Source organism: Peromyscus californicus, unplaced genomic scaffold, assembly GCF_007827085.1.
Source record: "Peromyscus californicus insignis strain IS unplaced genomic scaffold, ASM782708v3 Scaffold_20__1_contigs__length_68692818, whole genome shotgun sequence".
NCBI classification, from domain to species: domain Eukaryota; kingdom Metazoa; phylum Chordata; class Mammalia; order Rodentia; family Cricetidae; genus Peromyscus; species Peromyscus californicus.
Window position 1 is genome coordinate 62331839 of NW_026294503.1, and position 22260 is coordinate 62354098.

Consider the following 22260-nt stretch of genomic DNA (forward strand, 5'->3'; position numbering starts at 1 on the left):
GCGAAAGCATGATAGTGTCCTCTCTGCTGGGCCATAGAAGCCATGAGGGATGCGCTATGGAAGGAAGCCTCAGGCTAACACAAGGCCGGGCACAGAATGAACACTCAGTAAGTGGCTGTTGAAGTCGGGCATGGTGGAACACGCTTACAATTCAACTCCCCATAAGGAAAAACAAAAGAAAGAAAAGGCTGTTGAATTATGACGGATATAAAGAATAATAGAAAATTTAAAGCTTATTCATTTCAGACACTAAAATTCTAAAAATGTAGCAGCAGTGCTTTTCAGATGTGCGGTTCCTGGTGACTGATTTTGGCATTCTCTCTGCCAGGCTTCTAATAGCGCGTCCTGCCTGACTGCTGGAAAATAATCATCCTTTACGTCCCGAGTAATGAGGCCGCAGCTCGGCAAGAGTCAGAGTCACCAAAGAACACAAATTGCATTCAGTGGGATTTCAGATGTGACAGCTGCTTTGTGCTTGGCATGGCAGACCAAGGACTGGATGTAATCAGAGGCCAGCAGAGGACACCCCGGCTGCAAGGTGAGGGGAGAGGCAGACTGGTCACAGATTATGGTTTTAGAAATCTCTCTAAATTTGAAATTCTTATTTAAAGAGAAAAGAGCCAAGTGTGGTGACACATGCCTATAACCCCAGCACCTAGGAAGCAGAGGCAGGAGGATTGCTGCTAATTGAAAACCAGTCTGTGTTGTATAGTGAGTGTAAGGCCAGCCTGGGATGCAGTCACTTAAATATGTTTCCTTGATGATCATATGGCTCAAAAGTCTAGAGAAAAATAATTCAGCGGGATTTTTTAAATTCAATTACGCTGATTTTCCTCTTTTAGCCTCTTCTTCCTTAACTATTATTGTTGCGTATGTTTATATGAATGACAATATTGTAACATATATAATAACATTACAATTATATAATGCTACTTATATCTAAATACAACCTGCTGGGTCCATTTAGTGTTGCTCATATGTATAGTTTTAGGACTGACCACTTGGTATTGGATAACCAATCAGGGGCTTCATCTCTGAGAAAGACTGACTCTTGGCAGTCATTAGTTGCCAGAGCTCCTCATCTGGAGCACCCACACTCACTTTCTCACAAGACCAAACATTTTTCATTCTCTGATGCTATGCATGGTTTATCCAAAGTTACCAAGACCTCCAAGTCCTCTCTCCCACAACCTTCCGCTCCACATGCTTACAACTTCCTGTCCTCGTTTGAGAAACAAAAACATGGAGTTACAAAAGGCTTTCTGAGTGATGGTGGGTCACCACAAAATTATTTATTTTGAACCTAATTAAATATTTAAATCTCACAGGAGTCGTGAAAGAAGATACACATTTTTTCCTTTTTTTTTTTCTAATTTTTACTACAGTATAGCTTTTTTTCTTTTTCATGATGGATAAGTATATAAAAATACAATGATAGCAAAAGTATGAAGCCCATGGCTTCGGAATGACCAATCCAACCACACAGAAGTTCACTAAGACATACAGAGTTTGGATTACTTCCTTAAACTAGCTGTATGGTGTCTTCATTTGTGAGTTAACTAGAATAATTATTGCCTGGGATCCTAGTGCCCCCAGACAGCAGGGAATGAAGGACCTCATACCTTCCCTCCCATTTGACACCAGCCGCTCAGCTGCTGACATCTGAGAACTTTCTGACACAAGGCGTAGCAAAGAGTTCCTGAAAAACACTTCCCGAAGAGAAAAGCACGTATATTCATCTGGGAGGGCGGGGGGGGAATGCTGTGAGACTCGAACCCAGAAGTTCTGGGGATGGAATGCACTCAGCACTGAAGGGAGGGAGGGAGGAATGGAGGAGGAAAGGGTCAAGGGTCAAAGGGAAGAAGCTGATGGGACCAGCTGTGGCCAGTCCCCACAAGGGACCCCAGTGAAGGGGTCTAGGGCAGTTCAACAGCCTCCTCAGAGTGACTCTTCTGCATGCAGATAGAGAATGGCTGAAAACAGAACTGAAGGCCAGGGGGCAAAGGTGATACTTAAGGAATCTCCTGGAAGCATCCAGACTTCCGAGTCCTTGGTCCCACATCATGAGCACCATGGCAGGAAGCAAATGTTGAACGAATCCAGATTAAAGCTGTGTCTCAGTAGCTCTGTGAAACAACAGACCTGTCCTAGCTAACTTCAACTGTCAACTTGACACAGCCTAGAGTCACCTAGAAGAGAATCTGGGAATTGCTCAGATCAGATTGACCTGTGGGCATGTCTATGGGGAATTGTCTTGATTATTAATTAATGTAGGAGGGCCCACTGTGAGAGGCACCATTTCCCGGGCAGGTTGACTCTGGACTGTATCAGAAAGCTAACTATGAGCATGAGAGCAGGCCAACAAGCATTCTTCCTCCATGGTTTCTACTTCAAGATCCAGCTTGAGATCCTGCCCTGACTTCCCTCAGTGATGGATTGTGACCCGGAAGTGTGAGCCATAATAAACCCTGTCCTCCCATAAGTTGCTTTTGGTCAGGCTATCTTGTCACAGTCACAGAATAAAACTAGAACAAGGTCCCTGGAGACAGTTCTAGAACAGAATAACTGGAGCTGTTTTCAGGCTACGAGGGCCCCGAAGGAGCGCTCTGAAACCCAGAACGAAAACTGAACCCCACCACCAACCTTCCGTTTTAATTTGACTTTTTCTTTCAAGCTCAGAAGAAGACAGGCAGCACACAATGAAGCTTCACTTAAGGTTTTACACTTTGACTAGTTATTCCAGTACCGTTCCCTTATCTACCACACTTTCATTTTCTTCCAGAAAGCAAACATATGTAAAGCTTTGCCCAAGAGGAAGAAAAGCTGAGTGTGACTGTTATATTCCTGATTAAAACTTCCCTATCAGACTCCAAACCTCCGGGCATCCACTGAGAGGCAACAGCTGAGACACTTATGGACTGGAAACAGAGGCACGAGAGAAAGGGGCAATATCACAGTTGTGCCATGCGCATGGATGGCCACTGTTTCCATGTCCTGCTGGGGGAAGCAGGTGGCAGAGCCAAGCGCCTCTCACAGGCCTCTAGAGGCACCACACACACACACACGGAGGTGGCCCGTGGACTCAGTGCCTCAAAACAAGCAAAGGTTCACTGCTGCATTTAATCTCAGCACAACCCGGGGGCACAGTACTATTTTTAAAATAAAACACATTATTCTAATTAACCCGCAAACAAAACCATCACAAAGCTCCTTTAAGAATGTGTGGTGACTTGAATAAGATGTCCTTCATAGTCTCACGTGGATACTTCAACACTGGTCCCCAGTTGCTGTTCAGGGAAGCTAAGGAGGTGTGGCCTTGTGGGAGGAAGTGTGTCACTGGAGGTGGGCTCTGTTCTCTCTGCTTGCCAATCCAGATGTGACCCTCAGCTTTCTGTTCCAGCTGTGATGCCTACGCTCCACCATCATGGACTCTAACTCTTTCTACTCTAAGTTGCCCTGGTCATGAGGTTTCATCAGAGCAATAGAAAGGTGCCTAATTCAAGAGCTATTCAGACACTTGCCCCACCCCAAACTATACATCTCAGTGGACTTCTATACGGTGAGAATGGCCATTCTAAAGCAATAAAGCGACACTTGAGGTTTAAACTTTCACTCTCAATTACGTTATTATTTACTTATCCACCACAAAAAGATAGAGCATGAAAGAAACCATGACATGAAGCTTGAAAAAAAATCCTTTATATTCTTTATATACTATTTTAATCACCATTGTATCTGTGAGCAATTCAGGTTTACAGAGATCAAGCAATATGAAAGAAATTTAAAATACTAAATAAGGGGGTGGCAAGATAAAGGTGCTTGTTGTATAATCCTGATGACCCAGGTTGGAGTTCTGAAACTCCTGTAAAGGTAGAAGGAGATAACCAAATCTACAATGTTCTCTGGCCACACATGTATCGTGGCAAATGTGCTCCCCCATGCACCATGCACACATACCCAATAATAATTGCATTGTCTTATATACATGGATCCAGGATGCAGTTGAGATGCTTCCTGTCTTGATACAAACAACAGAAATGACCAAATTGCCAGCTTTCGAACGAAAGGATTATGTCTTCTTTTTCAAAAGTCTTGTGTCGTCTCCAATTTCTACTTCCTCTTGAGTCCATGAGACATTGGAAGGAGTCTCACAAGCACACAGTCAACAGGAGAGCACAGTGGGTGTTGCCGTGAAGTCACAGAGCATTCCTGTAGACACAGCTACCTCCTCATTCACCAGAGCAGAGTTCAGTGCATCACCAAGGCAAGTGGCCCCAGGCCATCAGGCCAGGAAGTGAGCTGCTGCAAACAAGCCATTTCCTGCTCGGTTTAGACTCATCCGTCCACCTCAGCCACCTCCTAGGTTCTTTCTGCCCATCCACATGTCCCATAAGATACCATGTGCTTGTCACTTAATACATACAACAGCCAGGTGGAGGCAGTCTCATCTTATTATGTATTAAAGGTTTCCTGGCATTAGAGTTACAAGGCTTCTAAATGAAGCACATCCATTGTACTTTTGTGTGGTTACAAGATTCAGGCACTCAGAGAACAGTTGGGCAGAGAACATTATGTCCATTTTTACAATATTTCAGTTCTGGGTCTAGAAAGACATAAGTTAGAAGAGAGGCAGAAAATCATATGAAATGAGTAGAAAATGGAAGTTGAATGGTTGTTTAAATTTTAAAAAAGAGAAATCGCATTTCTCCTCTGACTCACACAGCACAAGCAGCAGCCCTGCCTCGCTCGGCTTTCCTCACCATGCTGTCATGGGGCCTGCTGTCAGTCCCTCGGGACTGTGACTTTCCTCATGGGACATGAGCACTGAGGCTTTCTTCGGTAATATTTTGGTTCCTTAACCCGCCATGACAGAGTTACATGTCTGATCATTCGTGGTGACACTGTGATCTCAGGACAATCTGGCAGCCAGATGACAATGCCCTCCAGCTGATCCATTTGCCTCACATTATAATGATAATCACTTACTATGAAGGCATATCCCCACTGTGCTCAGTCTAGTTGAAGTTTCAGGCTAAAAACCTTTTGAACCAAGGAACAAATGTAAAGTCTCACTGTTGGGGAGTAGACTAGATAGAAGAATTTGAAGGCAGGTTCTGAATTTACATCTGATAGTATAATGGCATTGTCTTAGTTACGGTTTCTACTGCTTTGAAGAGACACCATGACCATAGCAACTCTTATAAAGGGAAACATTTATTTGGGTGATGGCTTACAATTCAGAGGTTCAGTCCATTATCTTCATGGTGACTCATGGTGGCGTGCAGGCAGACATGGTGCTGGAGAGGTAGCTGAGTGTTCTACATCTTTCAGGCAACAGGAAGTGAACTGTGTGTCACACTGAGTGAAGCTTGAGCAAAGGAGACCTTGAAGCCCATCCCCATAGTGACACACTTCCTCCAACAAGGCCACACCTCCTAACTGTGCCACTCACTTTGGGGGCCATTTTCTTTCAAACCACCGCAGGCATTCCACAGCAAGGACTCTCAGAGGGGGTCAGGATGGGGATGCTGCATGGAAGATCTGCCTGACTTCCAGGTTTTCAGGACTTCTCGGGGGAGGAACACTTTCTGATAACTCATTAAGTTGTCAATTTGTTTTGTGCAGCTCCTGTGTTTATGCTTTTGGAAAGTATTTGAAGATGGCTTCAGTTTTTCAGTATTCCATAAGGGCTAGGCAGGTCACCCAGCAGGGTATAAGTGATCTGATTGGGGAATGGGACAAGGGAGGGCTCTTATAAATATAATATAGAAGGGATATAGATATATACAGAAGAAGGGAGGAGAGTAAAATAACACTGAGAATGTCTGAAAAAGTTATAAGGAACCATAGTATTAACTATTTATCTTTTTTAAAAAAAAAAACCCTATAATACACATAAGTCTGTGTACAAATATACACATAGAGTTTAAATGAAAATTTCTCATCTGAGATGACAATTCTCCCTCCGAGAGCCAAAGACCATCCAAAAAAAGCCCCAACATCAAGCACAAGAAGTCCTCTTGTTGGTTGCACCCACCCAGAGGTGGAAGGTAATTCACACCATGCACTTTAGACATAGGTCTCAGAGGACCCTGAACTGGAACTGATTTGAAATCTTCCTCCCTGGGGACTAGCTTTCATGTTACCAAAAGGTGCCACCCAAGCTTTCTAAGGAGGGAAGCAATCGACAGTCCTACTCAGCTGTAACACCTGTGAACCACAGCATGGATCAGCATGATACAATAACCCTAAAAGTGTAATAGTGGCACACATACCTTGGCTGTAACCAACAGCTTTCTTTTTTTTTTTTTTTTTTGGTTTTTCAAGACAGGGTTTCTCTGTGTAGCTTTGCACCTTTCCTGGAACTCACTTGGTAGCCCAGGCTGGCCTCGAACTCACAGAGATCCGCCTGGCTCTGCCTCCCGAGTGCTGGGATTAAAGGCGTGCACCACCACCACCCGGCAACCAACAGCTTTCTAATTGGACTTAAGACTACATCAACAAGAGGGAAACCATGTCTGGTACTGGAAACATATTCAACTACTCGGGGCTTTACAAAACCAGCAAAATTTCAGGGACAGTGCCAGCTTGATCGTGGCGTTAGATCATAGAGTGGGCCCCAGAGGGCAGTGCTGTTGACAATGTCCGAAGATGACAGCCCAGGCCTAACCCAGGTTGGGTTCTTACTGGGTAAACAGGATTCCTACTGAGTAAACAAAAACCTCAGAAACCTCCTAATGTGAGTTTCTGCTTGTCAGGAAAGCCGCCACTTCCCTTCTCTGTCAGTGGACTGCCAGGGACAAAGTACATTCTGATTAACCCAAACAGCCTGCATCAGCTTTGAGACCCCTCCTGCGGACTGTCATATAAAATCCACTTGCCTTCCCACCCAGCCGCTGCTCTCTACACTCATGAGACAGCCTGGCAGCTTGTCCCCCAGTCAACTGCTTTCCTACTCACTAGATTGGAGTTTACACCACACTTTGCTTACACATGGTATATAATCCTTTTTTATGTGTATCTGTATTCTGTTTGCAAGTGTTTTATTGCATACTTTTGAGTCTGTGTTCACCAAGGATATTGGCTTGGAGATTGTTGTTGTTGTTGTTATGTCTTTATCTGGTTTTGATCTTAGAGTGATATTGGCTTCATAGAAGCATTTTCAGAGTGCTCCTTCTCTTCCTATTTTCTTTTTAAATAGTTTAGGAAGGGCTGGCTATAGATCTTCTTTGAAAGTCTGTTATAGTTCTGCTGTCAATCCTTCTGGTTCTGGACTTTGCTTAGCTGGAAAACTTTTTATTCCTCCCCACCACCCCTCCAAAACAGGTTCTCACTATGTAGCCCTGGCTGTTCTGGGACTCATTGTGTAGCCCAGGCTGGCTTATAACTCACAGAGATCCACCTGCCTCTGCCTCCTGAGTGTGGGACTAAAGGTGTGCAAATCTCATTTGTTTTGGGTCTGTTTAGGTGGCTGGCCTTTTCTTGGTTTGATTTTGTTGGTTTGGGCCAAATCTAGAAATTCATCCATTTCTTTTAGTTTTTCTAGATTCATGGAGTACAGTTTTTAAAATATTCTCTTATAATAGTCTGAATTTCTCTGGTGTCAGCTGTAATGTTTCCTTCTTCATGTTTGATTCTGACTGGGTCCTCTCTTTTTCTTTCTTTTGGTTAGTTGGGCCAAGGGTCTGTCAATCTTCTCAAAGAATTAGTTTTTATTGTTTGTTTGTATTGCTTTTCTTTGTTTTTGTTTCATTAATTCCTGCTCACATTTTCCTTTTCTTTATTGCTGTTGACTGGGTTTTAATTTAGTTTGTTCTTGTTTTTCCAAATTTTTAGTTTTATCATTAAATCATTTATTTGTGTTCATTCTGATTTTTAAATGTAAGCACTTAGAGTTGCAAATTTCCCTCACAGGACCGCTTTCACTGTGTCCCAGAGGTTGTGTTGTGTTTTCATTTTTGTTTAGTTCCTGGAAATTTTTATTTCTTCTTGGATTTCTTCTTTGGGCCATTCATTGTTTTAGTAATGAGTTGTTTAATCCCCACGGTTTGGGTATTTACCAGAGACTTATTTGCTGTCAGTTTTAAGTTTGATTGCTAGAAGTCTTCAAAATCTTAAAGGGTGAAGGATGTGAAGGAAGGATGAGGGGCTGGTCCAGGCTGTGGAGAATTCACACAACACATGCATCTCAACCCCGTCCATTTGTACCATGGGTCAATATGGAAGGGAGAGTGAAACTCTGATGGCATCTGGGGACAAATGGTAATCATGTACCTTAAAGTCCCTGATTAATGGGTATATTATGTTGCCAAGACATTCACAGTAAGTTTTGGGGAGTGGAGAGAATACCATTTCAGCAACTCACCTAAAATGATTGTGGAGTTATTTGTACCAAAATTGCAACTTTTCTTTCACTTGGAGATTACTTTAAAATAATGGTATAGTTCTTGGAATTTTAGATAGGCTACCGCTTCTGGTCGTTTCTGATTTAATGTTCCAGTGGTTTGGAGGGAGCCGTTTTAAGAAAAAAATAAAACGCATTCTTACTTTTGTCTTCCAAGTGCAAAGGTAGTATAGTGCACAGTGCTCTGCCCTCCTCTCTCTAAGCAGTCCATTCTAGAGAGCACCCCACATGGGCACGTAGGGAGCACGTCCTGGGTCTTCTCTCGGCTGCACTGTTCCCTTCCACTGAAGATCATCTAAGTGTCAGTGACTTCCTGTTTCTCAAGCCACAATAAATAACCAAGCAGTTATCATCTTATGCTTATACACTGTGTGATCAGAACCAATTTCTAGATGTAAGATTATTGGACCAAAGACAAATGGCTCCCTCATTGATAGCATTTGCCACACCACTCTGCATTCCTCTCGCCCAACCTTGTCTCTCCCACAGCTTCACAAATGAACGGGTCTTAGATTTTTTTTTCCAATATGACAAGTAATTTGCATTTATTTTACTGTGAAGGTGAAAAATGTTAAGATCCCAAGATGCTGTAAGTCTTGCTGCTGCAGGTGGACCTGACAGGAGCTGAGCTTAGAAACTGCTTGTTTGCTGCGATGGTTAATCTCAACTGTTAAGCATGATCCAGAAACACCTAGGAGATGGTGTCTGGGCAAGCTTTGGTAGAATTATCTCAATTAGATTAATTGAAGCTTAAAGACCTGCCCACTGTGGGTGGCACCATTCCCTGGGCTCAGACCGAATGAAAAGGAGACGCTGAACTGAGCAGAAGCATCCAACTCTCTCTGCTTCCTGTTTGGGAATATGATCTGACCAGCTGCTTTAAGCTTCCGCTGCCTTGATTTCCCCTCATTGATACACTGTATGTTTTCTACCTTGAATTGATTTGGCCAGGGTATTATATCAGGGCACCAACGGAAAAACAAATAAATACTGTTAGTGCTTATTGCTTTTTATTGACATTTAGAACAAGACTCAATTAAAGTATCCTTTTCCAATGAAACTCTCTCCAGTGTCCTCCAGTTGGCCTTAGGGCAATTGCCCAGTAACAATGTGTACAATGTTTATCCTAAGATATCAGACCTATCCGCTTAAATGACACTTCCCACTGAGTTTCTGAGCCTTGGGAAATAAAGCATTCTACCTCATTCATTCTCAGAATTCTTCTGTTCAAGCCTCATTCCTCATACATAATAGATATTCGGTGTGTTCAAATCATTGGAGTGATTACTAGCTAACATCAGTGCTAAATTCATATGCAAATCAAGTATGTCCTTGCTCTTTAAAAACACATGAAGCAAAAAGGAGATGATTTTTCTCTCCTGACCTAGAATTCTGTCAGGATTCTAGTCTCAGGGGGAGTTTCTGACACCTTTCCCAAGTCAGTGGTGGGAGAAGCCTGGATCCCTTCACAGACATTCTCTGGTGCTGTTCTTAAAGACGACCCTACAGTCCGAACCACACTTCCAGGACAGACATCGCCCTATGGTTCTTCTTCTTCTCTCCTGGTCTAGGGAGGTACACTGCTGATAACTCATTCCATCTTTGAAATTTTCATTCTACCCTGTTAGAGCCCAAACACTTGCATCCAGAGGGCTGGCAGCATAATATCTGTCTAGGTGACCATGATTCCCTTTTGTCCCCAAGGAAGGGAAGGTCTTAAACACCATGTGTTTATCTACCTACATTCCACCTTAATTCAATCTCTGTAACAGTCTTAGTCAAGATCCTATTTATTCTTAAATAATTTGAGTCTCTTTTGGAAGATGGTGATGGTTCTTAACAATAACATGGTTGGCTTAAAATGCCAAGAGGTACAGCTACAGACAAAGTGCAGTCACAGTCAGGTAAGCACAGCTACATCACTTCGGGGCTCATTAAAAATGCAGGAGGTTACTGTGGAATAATCTTTCTGTACACTGTGAAGATGTGTCATTCTGACTGGTTTAATAAAAAGCTGAATGTCCAGTAGCTAGGCAGGATTTCTGGATGCAGAGCAAGCAGGATGGGCAGTGTGGAAATGAGGTAATAAAGTAATGAGGCAGAAAGTAAATTAATAGAAATGGGCTAATTTAAGTTATAAGAGCTAGTGGGACAAGCCTAAGATACAGGCCAAGTTTCCATAATTAATAACAAGTCTCTGTGAAGTTTTTGTGAGCTGGAGGCCCAAAGAAAAATCCACCTATGGAAGGTTGTATCTCTGATCTCCAGGAAAGCTGTTCTGTGCAATAGGAGTTACATCTCTTCCATCATCATTCTTTATTCTTCTAAACACATCTGTGAACCACTTCTAAGCTACCTGTTGGTATTTCTTTACACACACACACACACACACACACACACACACACACACACAATTTCAGTTCAAAATTAAAGTGGTTAGCTAGATTTACAGCTTAGCAAAGAAGCCCCTTCAGTCCTATTCTTGATGAACTGAAATGGTTCACAGTCTGTTTTCTTGGGCCTCTTTCCCTGGAGACAGTCTAATTTTCAGTGTGCTGTTGACAATTATAGCCAACTCCAGGCCTCACTTCTGCCTTGAGCATCCCTCTTGAAATGTTCTATCCTTCCACGTTTATAACATCACATGGACGAAGACACCTAGGGTCCTAGCAGCCCTCTGGTTTGGAGGGCAGCCATCAAAAAGGCAGCCTTTCCTCTCTCCCATAATTCCTTTTACCCTGATTACTCCTGATCTCAATTGCAGCATATCTTCATAGCACTTGTGAGTAGGTTTTCTAGGGTGTTATAAGGTTCCAGGGAAATCTTTCAAAATTTTCTCCTGAGTTCTGGGGCAAACGGGGTTATAAAGTGATCTCCTAAAGACAGGATCCTTCCAAGATCTATGACTTTATTAGGCCTGGATAGTCATGGCCTGTGGTGATGGAATCCAGAGTAAAAATCTCTTTCTTGTGAATAGGGCCCACCACATATACCATTTTCTATTGCCCCCTGGGTGCTGGGGACATAAAAATGTCTGAGAATTTGCCTTGAGAATCCAATTCTCTAAGTCCTTAACTATTGTTGGAGAAGGAAAGGGGGAAAGTCCACCTCTGCCTAGGGAGATTATTATTATATAGACAGAATAATCAATCTCTGAGTGTCAGATCACTCAGTGGGACACCACGGGGCAGTTCTATTAGAGCCCATCCAGGACACCCAAGAGAGAAGATGGATAGGTTGGATAAGTTTCCAGTACCAGGCTTGATTTCTTTCTTGTTAAGCCAATCTTAAGTCCAATCGGAGAGCTGTTGGTTACTACCAAGGTATGCATGCCACTACTACTGCATTCTGAAGGTTATTGTGCCATGCTGGTCATTTTTGTGGTTCATAGGTGCTATAGTTGGATAGGACTGTTGGTTGCTCTCCTTCTTTAGAAGTTCTCATGATGCCTTCTGGAACCATAAAAGCTAGTCCTCAGGGAGGAGGTTTTTTTTTTAATGGTGAAAAAGTATAAAAGTATATTTAGAATTGGCCAGCTGGACTCAGTTTAGATGATACCAATTTTGTTGGCAACATCCAGAGCATCATAATAAGGAGCCAACCAAACATATGCCTTCTCTCCATTAGGCCTTATGAGGATGTTGACTTTGGCCACATCAATGTCATAGAGTTTCTTCACAGCCTGTTTGATCTGGTGCTTGTTGGCCTTGACATCCATAGTGAACACGGTGTGTTGTTGTTGTCTCCATCTTCTCCAGGACTGACTCAGTGGTCAGGGGGAATTTGGTGATGGCATAGTGGTCAAGCTTGATTCTCCTGGGTGTGCTCTTTCGAGGATATTTGGGCTGCCTCTGGAGCCACAGCATCTTGGGCTGTTGAGAGGTGGGTGATGTGCAGATCTTCTTTTTGTGGCTGTGGATGCCTTTCTCAGCTTTGCCTTCTTGGCTTTCAAGGCCTTTGCTTTGGCTTTGGCTTGGGAGGGGCAGAAGCTTCCTTCTTTGCTTTCTGCACCATCTTGGGAGGAGGTTGTTAAATCAGTTCCAATTCAGGGTCCTCTGAGAACTCACTACAGGGGAGTTCCATCACAGCATACCCAGGACACCCAAGAAAGGAGATGTCTGGAGGAGTCTCAGTGGCACATTCTCTATCCCAGAGGAGAGTCCTCAGAGAGTAGATAGATCTTTCTTCCAGATACCTGTTCAGATGGTTGGGGTCCAAGTTCCTCCAAAAGACTTTCAGATTTCTACCTTAAGTAGCCTCAGCCAGACTCTGCTGCCTTGAAGCTTCCTTCAGTCTTTCACATCCATTGATTGGTTAGAAAGAGGAACATTTGTGTAGCTGGTCAATGTTCCAGGCTCCTCCCAAAGAGGAGAGTCAAAGACTGGTCAGAACCATCCATAGAGAGCCTTGTACCTGAGTTCCAGATTGGCTGCCACACTACATGCTTTTAAACAGCAGAAGAGTCCCATAAAGATGTCCCAAAGCATGAGAGAAGTGCTATGGTAACCTAACAGGCTAGATGAGAGAGAGACTCATTGGAGCTCATATTTTGGGGCATAATCTGTGGAATCCCAGACAAGCCCCCAAGAAGCTGCTGCATTTCTTGCATTCTACAAAGACTAAAGCTCACAGACTTAAAAGAGTATCCCACCAGCAAATTTACCTTAGAGCAGTGGTTCTCAACCTTTCTAATGCTGTGAGCCTTTAATACAGTTCCTTCTTTAATACAGTTGGGGGTGGTAACCCCCAACCATAAAATTATTTTTGTTGCTACTTCATAACTTTAATTTTGCTACTGTTAGGAATCATGATGCAGATATCTGATATGCCAGATATTGATATGTGACCCCTGTAAAAAGGTCATTAAACCCCCAAAGGGGTCATGACCCACAGCTTGAGAGCCACTGCTCCAGAGCAGTGGAAAGAGAAAGCCCTGCTTGTCAGGAAGAGGCCTCAAGGGTAGAAAACCATTTAAACACCGGGTGTTGGGGGTTTTAACTCTGTGAAGAATACTGGTAGGGTAAAGAATGATTATTTTCTTCCTGGTATACAAGATGGTTGACTTTTTCCCTGACCCCAGACTGCTTGAGATGAACTGGTAAGTTTATCAAAGGGCCATTGAATCATGAAGTAGGGCTATTTGTCTTCATCTTATTGTCCTGGGCTTACAGAAAAAGTCTGCTTTATTTGTTTGCTTGATTTTTTTTGAGACATGATCTAGCAATATATCTCAGGCTGGCTTTGAAATCACAAATTCAAGATCTTCCTTCCAACATGTCCCAAATGCTGAGGTTACAGGCATGTGTGACCAGGTTGGAAAGGTCATTTTCAAAGGACTGGTCTTCTCCTTGGACTTTGTGTCTCTGATGTCTCCTCCCTTAATCCTCCTTTATGCATAAAAGATCTTTTCCTGGCTGACCTTTCCTGTCTTTCTTACTTTCCTTATCTTTATCTCCAACATGCATTCTCACCCTATACCTATTGAAAGAGATGCAGTTCCCCACCACCCCCACACAACATATTTTTAATGTTTTTCTGTTATATCTTTACTTTTAAGCTCTTCATGATCTGTCTCCCTTCATTAGTCAGTAAGGTAATGAGATTAGGAATGTGTCTGTCTTCCATATAGCTGTACTGTCAGATTGGGGAATCTGGATGAATGAATGAATGTCCCAATGCCTTTGCCCATGCTGTCTTTTTTTTTTATAAGATAATCCTTGAGCCGGGCAGTGGTGGAGCACGCCTTTAATCCCAGCACTCGAGAGGCAGAGGCAGGCAGATCTCTGTGAGTTCGAGGCCAGCCTGGGCTACAGAGTGAGTTCCAGGAAAGGCTCCAAAGCTACACAGAGAAACCCTGTCTCGAGAAAAAAAAAAAAAAAAGATAATCCTTTTCCACTGGCCTTCATTGTTTAAATCACATTTCTCTTCTAACACTCGTTTTAAATATAACTGTAATTCCTTTTTCCTCTCCCACCACCCATCACCTATCCACATGTGTACACATGCACACATGCAAATCCCACAAATGCACATGAATGTGCATGCCATGCAACTGGGCTCCTTTGACTTCATAACACCCTTCCTTCGTACATAAATTACAGAGACAAGTGGCCAGCCACAAAACGTTTGCCTTTCATGGTTCAGAGCTGTTGCAGACAGTGACTGCCAGACCATGACTTTCCAGGGACCAGTGTAACCGAGCACCGACAAACGGCTTGTAGGCATCACTTCCAAACCCGCCCCTGCAAACTTGCCTTGTGTGACAGTGTGGCTTCTCCTCTCTCACACCTGCTCACTGACTTCCTAGGAGCCAGCAGAGAACTCTGGGGCTGTGGAGACTGGTGGGACTTCGCACAGGCTGCCTGCCAAGCACCCTCACAATGTTCTGAGCGACAAGCAGGAACCAAGCAGCCGAATGGAGACTCATGAGGCTTTGGGGCTGCTATCACAGCGTTTATTCCACCCTCCATACATTTACCACAGGGCAGAGGACCATCCTTCCCCCGCTAATGTCTCCTCAGCAGTTCGTGTCTCTTGAGCAGGTACTGGCCGTCACTGCTCTTCAATTCCAGGGCCTGGGAAACAGCGCTCCAAGGCTCCTTATCTGGCAACTGGAGCACAACTTCAGAACACAAAAGCAAGGCCAACTCTTGGTTCTCTCCCTAACATAATTAATTCATATACATTCCTATTCCATTTCCTATGGCAAATTCCTCACACGTTTCTTCCCCTGGAAGATCACTTGGACTTACTGCTCCCTAGTGAGAGACCTTAACATCCTCTCCAGGACCTCTGCCCTGTGGACTTTCTTACCAGGTAGCTCAGCTTTCAACCTCCATCCAAAGATCACACTGACAAGAATTGCTTTTGAAAGAGCAGTCTCTGCCTGTGGTTGATCCTACCTTCCCCTGACATGTTTTATTTGTTTCATTTTGGTTTTTAAATGGCACTCTTCCTGTTAATGAAATAAATGCTGCTGAATTTCCTTTCTCCTGTCCAGCATAAAACCAATCATTACTGATTCTGAATTAGGTGAATTTTTCCCAGTGAGAGGCTACATTTCAGTGAGATTCTGAAAAGCCTGGGTGGGAGTTAATCACATTTCTGAAACAAACAATAAAACCTAAGTGGATGCTGGGACACCAAATACAAGTGGACTTTTGCATCCCAAGCTCATGTCCAGACTGACCAACAATGTCCCAGTCATTTTGCGGTGTCAAAACAAGACACCTGGGTGGTCTAAGGTGAGCAGAAATCGATCTCTCATAGTTCTGAAGCCTCACAATTCCAAAGACCAATCTCGCAGGTTAGCACTATTTAATGGAATGTTTCTACAGAAGAGTGACAGGACCTCTCATCCATGTGAGTGTCAGCCCAGCGGGTCTTGGGAAGCTAGGGGTACAGGAAAAAAGAGGGGTTAGCTTTTGTGCAGTGCAGTGCAAAGAGAGCTCATGACTTCAATTCAGCGTTCATCCAAGGACAATCCAAACTGCAGCCTGGACCGGGACACTGCCTTCCATAAACCTATAGACAGACTCCACGAACCATCCAGCCTCCTCATGTTGAGGAACCACTGCTACCACAGACTTCTGAGCATCTGCCCACCCTCGATGGCCTCAGAAGGGCTAGCTTGAGTGACTTGGCCCAGCTCCAGCCCAAAGAGGGCACTGCAACCTGCTGTGCCCGGCGCTAGAATGGGCTTCCCAGTTCTGAAAGGTTCTGGCTCAACACTGTGACCCTCGTCTTTTCACAGTCACACTTGGCTGCTGAAAGGGCCCCTTATACTTTGTGTCATATGCTCTGGGAGCATGACTGCCCACCCCTAGGCTAAAATTCACCGTTTTTCTAAACTGCAGACCTTATCAGTATGTCTTCTGTGAACCGCTGTTCTGGCATTAGAGGCTCTGGCAGCTTTTGCACGGCATTTAGCTTTCTGTTGATTCTCCCTGGGAACTCCAGCTTGACAGAAATCTTGCCACATTTGCCTCAAGTGGCCTAGACAGACCTCCCTGTCCATTTTGTTCTTCTCTCATCCCACCTTTGATTTGTGTGTGTGTGTGTGTGTGTGTGTGTGTGTGTGTGTGTGTGTGTGTCTGTCTGTCTGTCTGTCTGTCTGTCTGACTCTCTCTCTCTCTCTCCTCATGCAATGGCACAAGTTTGGAGGTCAGAGAAAAACTTGTGGGAGTCAGTTCTCTGCTTCCACTGTGTGGGTTCTGGGGACTGACCTCAGGCCATCAGGCTTAGATACAAATTCCCTTACCTACTGAGCCCTCTCATGTCCTTTTAGTTAATTTTATACTTGACTGTGTCCTTTGAGAGGGAAGACCATCCTGTCCTCACATGTCAGAAGAGTTCAGGAGGCATCCCCAGTCCACTGGCCCTGCTTAGAGTATTGATCCACACCTTCCACAAGCCACACCTCCCACAAGCCACACCTCCCACAAGCCACACCGCCCACAAGCCACACCGCCCACAAGCCACACCTCCCAGCACTGCTGCACCAAGATTTACGTTTCCAGTACATGAATCTGGGGGGATATGCTCACACAGTAGCATGTCCTTAATTTCCTTCTGAGACATCGTGAGAGACGCCTTTACCATTCCCATGTCTGCCAACATTCTACTTGTGTTTATTTATATATTCTTCGGAAGATGGAAACGTTCCCACTTTTCCTTTTCTTTCTAGACCTCACCAAAATCACCCTCAAAAAAACCCCTTCATGATAGTCAGGTAGTGGTGGCTCACACCTTTAATCCCCAGCACTCAGAGGCAGAGGCAGGCATGGATCTACAGAGCAAATTCCAGGACAGCCAGGGCTACACAGAGAAACCCTGCCTCAAAAACAAACAAACAAAACAAGACAAAAACCCCTAACAAAAACAACAAACAAAAACAAAAAAAACCCTTTATGACAGCATTGGCATTTACGAATATTGTGCGACAAGATTTCCCGGGGAAACACAACACACACATCTACTCATCCTAGACAGGGAGCCCACAACAGACCCACGTTCAGACACCACCAAAGTCCAATTTAGTGACACAGTGAGTTCCACTTAGAGGAATATGCGTGAGGGATGACTGACAGGAACAGAGATGATTCAGAAACAGCTGCATCACCAAAGACACCTCAGCACAGGTGACAGTTCACAGATGTCGAAAACCTGGAGCACGCTGCACAACCTGCAGGGGGCTCAACAGCTCGGGGAGTGTCCTCCCCAAGTGACTCAGTTGGTCTAAACTTCTTCCAGGCAGCTCCACTGATCTCAATCTTCTTGCAACTCTGCTCATCTGAGAGTGACTGAGCAGTCTTTATTGTTTACTCTGGCTGGAAGGGACCTAGTGATTCTGATCTGTTCCAGGAACTTCCTGAGGCTATTTTGAGTTGTTTACTTTTTGTCTTAAGGAGCTTTCCCAGGATACTCAATGGCAGAAGAAACTGCTACACAACAATTGGCCTACCTCCCCTCAAAATGCTTCCAATCTTTCCCCCTTGGCCAATTCTGAAGCTGCTCATTAGTTTTACATTTTTTGTCTAAGTGGCTTTCCATTTCTGGTACCAGTTTTCTGTCTCAGCTCATTTGAGGTGCTGTAACAAATTATTATAGATTAGGTGTCTGTTGTTTTGTTTTGTTTTATATTGCTGTTGTAGGACGTCATGACCAAGCCAACTTACAGAGGCTTACAGTGTCAGAGGGTCAGAGTTCATGACGGTGAAGCCAAGGCATGGTGGCAGGAACAGCTGAGGGCTCACATCTTGTTCCACAAACAGAAAACAGAGAAAGACACACTGGGAATGGCAAGTCTTTTGAACCGTCAAAGTCTGTCCCCAGTGACACACCTCTTTCAATAAGGCCACACCTCCTAATCCTTCCCAAACAATTCCAGGAACTGGAGACCAAGATTCAAACATACGGCTCTAGGTAGGTCATTCTCATTCTGAAGTGATGAAGGTAACTTTTTGTCCTGATCTTGCTCTAATTCTATTTTGTGTCTGCATAGATGCTTTTCAACCCCTAAGACCCTGAACAGTCATGTCTGTCTTAGTAACACATACAGGACTTTCCATAACCCTGTCCAGGACCATGCCATAACCCAGATGTATAACCAACATTTCTGCTGAATGTATAGTCAAAACAATGCCAGCAGGTTCCCCTAACCTATACCTGTCAATGATGGAATTGTGGGTTTTGCCTTAAAAATACTCTACCCCTAAGCTTGAGTGCGGAGAGTTCCTTGAGGGCAAGAGCCTGCTCTCAGTTGCTGGCCAATAAAGGGCTCTAATTTGGTCTTATGTGTGTGGTAGTCTGTACTATCTTACCTGAACTCTAAAAATTCAATCTACCACACTGAGTGACTTTAAAAAGAAAAGAAAAGAAAGAAATTTGTCCTTTAAAATTCTGCATGCTCCAAGTTCAGAATCCATGCATTGGCAAGTCAGTGTCCAGTCCAGTATATTTCCTGGGTCAGAAACGACCATTGCATTCCATCCTCAAAAAGGAGACCAAGGTCTGTTTGTTCTTGTCATAAGTACTAATCATGACCTAGTCACCTCCCAGAGACCCACATCCTAACACCACACACTGGAACTAGAACTCCCAGATATGAACATCCAGGTGGGAACACAAACATTCAGCCTATAACACCATTGAGAGTTTCAGAAGGGGCTTTGTGATAAGCCTTGTGCACTTGAAAATGTCTATCATTGGTTAAGAAAATACAACTGTTTTCTGAGGGCTACATTACTTCAAAGCAACTGCTTTTTAAAGAAATGTTTGATTTACACAGTTTCAAGTTACTGATGGGCCTTGATTGCATCTGAAGAAATATGAAAGAAGTGACAGGTTCAACGAGAAAAAAAATTAAAATAGAGCTCAGTCACTCCCAAGGGGCATCTTCATGTCAGTTCGAACTATGAGGCTTGATTGATGTAAATCTGTTTATCATCCGTCGAGTGCTGTACGCAGGTACTCACCCCTCCACACTCGGCAATGACAGTTTGGGAAATGCATGATTATTTCAGCAATTAAACCTAGCAAGTACTGGAAGTGGCTTACAAAGCAGCCACGTGGAAACTGGATTCTGAAGGATTTAGAAGATAAATATTCCATGAAGAAAAACAACAAAGATTGGGAGGAAAGAAAGGAGAAAGGGAACAGAAAGACCCAGCTCCCCAAGTGGAGGGTAGATTTGAGCCCTAGACAGGGACAGAGAGGAGGCTGGGTTTCCTGTTTGTCTGCTGGTGCAGTCTTGGGACCTGCTCGCTACCTTTAGCAGTTCACTTTCCATTAAATTTCCAAGGTTCCTAAAAAACCAATTCTGATGGTCCATGAGAAGCAGTTAAACAAATACCCAAAATTTTTAAACTAAAAAACCATTTAAAATTACTACTAATGTGAGTAGTATCTGGCTCCTCTCTCTGCAGGGTCTATGTGGCTACTTCTTAAATGTTTTTCTATTTTAAAAGTATCAGAGGCGTGCACCACCCCCACCCGGAGAAACCCCCTGCCGGGCTTTGCTTGATTAATTCTTTTATCTCCCTCTGAGCTCAGGGATCTAGAGAAATCTGGCAGGCCGGCTCCCCGTTTGCTAATGCTCTGACCTAGATTGGGCCTACTTCATTTAATAAACAGGGAGAGTTGTAGCCTCGGGCTGTCAATTCATCTGAAGCTGCTATGGGCCCGTGGTTTGTTTATAAAGGATGTTTTTGCCTGCAGTAAAACAGGCATCAGCCTTGGTTTCTTCTGAGTTTATAGAAGTGGACTGAAATCTGGGGAAAAATTGTAGGCTCTTCAAAAATGCTCATGAAGGTATTATTTTTGTCTCTTAACATACTCAGAAAAAAAAACTGTAAATGTCTTCCCCAGATAAACTTTGACAGTCCCTGTCGCCTTCAGATAACTAACTAGAGGCAGAATATATTGCCCACAGCGCTCAGCCCTCAAAAAATCAACCTTGGTTCAGATCCATTTCCAAATCTCCTGGATTCATTCTGATGTTACGTACAATTTATGACTGCAGTAGTAACTAACTGGCAATGATTGGATATTTTTTACCATACCAGGTACAGGGCTAAGATCTCAGCATCCATGAACTCACTCAAGCCATGTAAGTACACCATGAGGTACACACCATCATTGTCCACTCTATGGGTATGTAGAGCACCTATCTCCAAGCAGAGCAGATCAAACCAGGGTCTGTCTCACTCCATGTAGACTTGCCTGCATTATAACCACGATCTGGAGCATGCGGCGCTACAGGACCTCAATCACTGTAACTACCTTAACCCGCCTGATCCATTTCTCGGCTCTCTACCCTACCTGATCCATTTCTCTGCTCTCTACCCTACCTAATCCATTTCTCAGCTCTCTACCCTACCTGATCCATTTCTCGGCTCTCTACCCTGCCTGATCCATTTCTTGGCTCTGTAAGGCAAATGTGACTATGTTTAATGCTTCAAATGAAGAAACTGAAGCTTCTAGAATTTGCATGACTTGCTCAGAGCAGAATTGTCCCGTTGTGGGTTATTCATCGGAGAAGACTGCTCAGACATGGTAAGCCGATGGAAAGTCTTTACTAGCCAGCCAGTGACTACCCTGGGATCCCCGTGTTCAGTTGAGGAATCACACTGAGCCTTTCTCAGGAGGAGCTTTAAAGCACAAAAACCACATCCTGGGTTGACATACTTCAGTTAACAAGAACAGTTAGCCAGAAGCAGAACTACAGAAGCCAAAAGCAAAGTTCATACATTTAGAGACTTTCCCAGAACTATGGACTTTGGTGGATTAGGCCTTTGTGGTAGTTCTGACAGGTGGTATTGTCTACGTGCTGAGTTTTACAGCTTGAATGGTACTTCCATCATGGAGTCAGTTGTGCTAAGGTTTCAGGGCCATGGTCAAATGTGGAGAGAGAGTGAGGGACACGGAACATCTGGCTAAATTAGAATTTCAGATAATAAGTAATATTTCGATTATATTTATACTAAAAACAAATATTATTTGTCTGACATTGAATATCATGTGGAACTGATGGTAGGCACCAAATAACCCTGTAGCATAAATACATCCTAATTCTTATCCGAAATTAAAATCTAGCTGGGTATTGTGTATTTACACATCAACCTTACCCTAAAGTGACATTCTTGGTGGGAGGCAATGTTGGGACTGTAAAATGGGTTTTCTCCCCAGCCCAGACCTCCATCACACCAAGGAGCCCACACCCCTGAGAACAAAGCCTCTAACACATTAGTCAAACAGTCATGGAAATTAATGGTTTTTAGTACAGATAAATTGACCTTAGAACATGTATGGATCTTGTCCATTCATGCTGGTGTCAAAAAATTGTAAATGGATTTTCTGTCGTTCAACAGGATTGTCTCTAGGCCTTCTACCGGGATGATGGAAGTACTGCTGTGAGTGAGGATGAACCTGGCTTTGGGAAAGTCTCTGGCCACAGTGTACACCATGGTCATATTCATCATGATTGTGGAATGGAAGACCACAGGATGTTAAATGATAGACTGTAGCATCTAAACATCTTGTTCTCAAAGCATGACTCATGTTACAATGTAGCAGAAGGCTATTTTAATACACTAGTGAATGTCATTTCTCTCCCAGGTTCCTTGTGTCTCTCCTTCATTCAAACACTTAGTTGCTCCTGTTTAGTCCCTACTCCAGGGAAGGGAGGTGCACACATGTGGAAGGTCAGTCGGGAGACTTTCACCCTGGGCTCAGCTTCAATTCTGGGTCTTTAAAAAAAAAATTTTTTTTAATGATTTATTTATTCTTGTTTTATGTGCATTGGTTGCTTTGCTTGCATGTATGTCTGTTTAGGAACTGTAGTTACAGATAGTTGT

General features: G+C 43.7%; 1 long non-coding RNA gene across 1 annotated transcript; it reads left to right on the forward strand.

Moving 5' to 3' along the window:
• Positions 1-343: 343 nt before the first annotated feature.
• On the forward strand, positions 344-22011 carry LOC128116325 (uncharacterized). Its single transcript, XR_008220431.1, has 4 exons — positions 344-538; positions 18058-18328; positions 20470-20513; positions 21775-22011. It is a non-coding gene; the product is annotated as an uncharacterized LOC128116325 (long non-coding RNA).
• Positions 22012-22260: the final 249 nt, after the last annotated feature.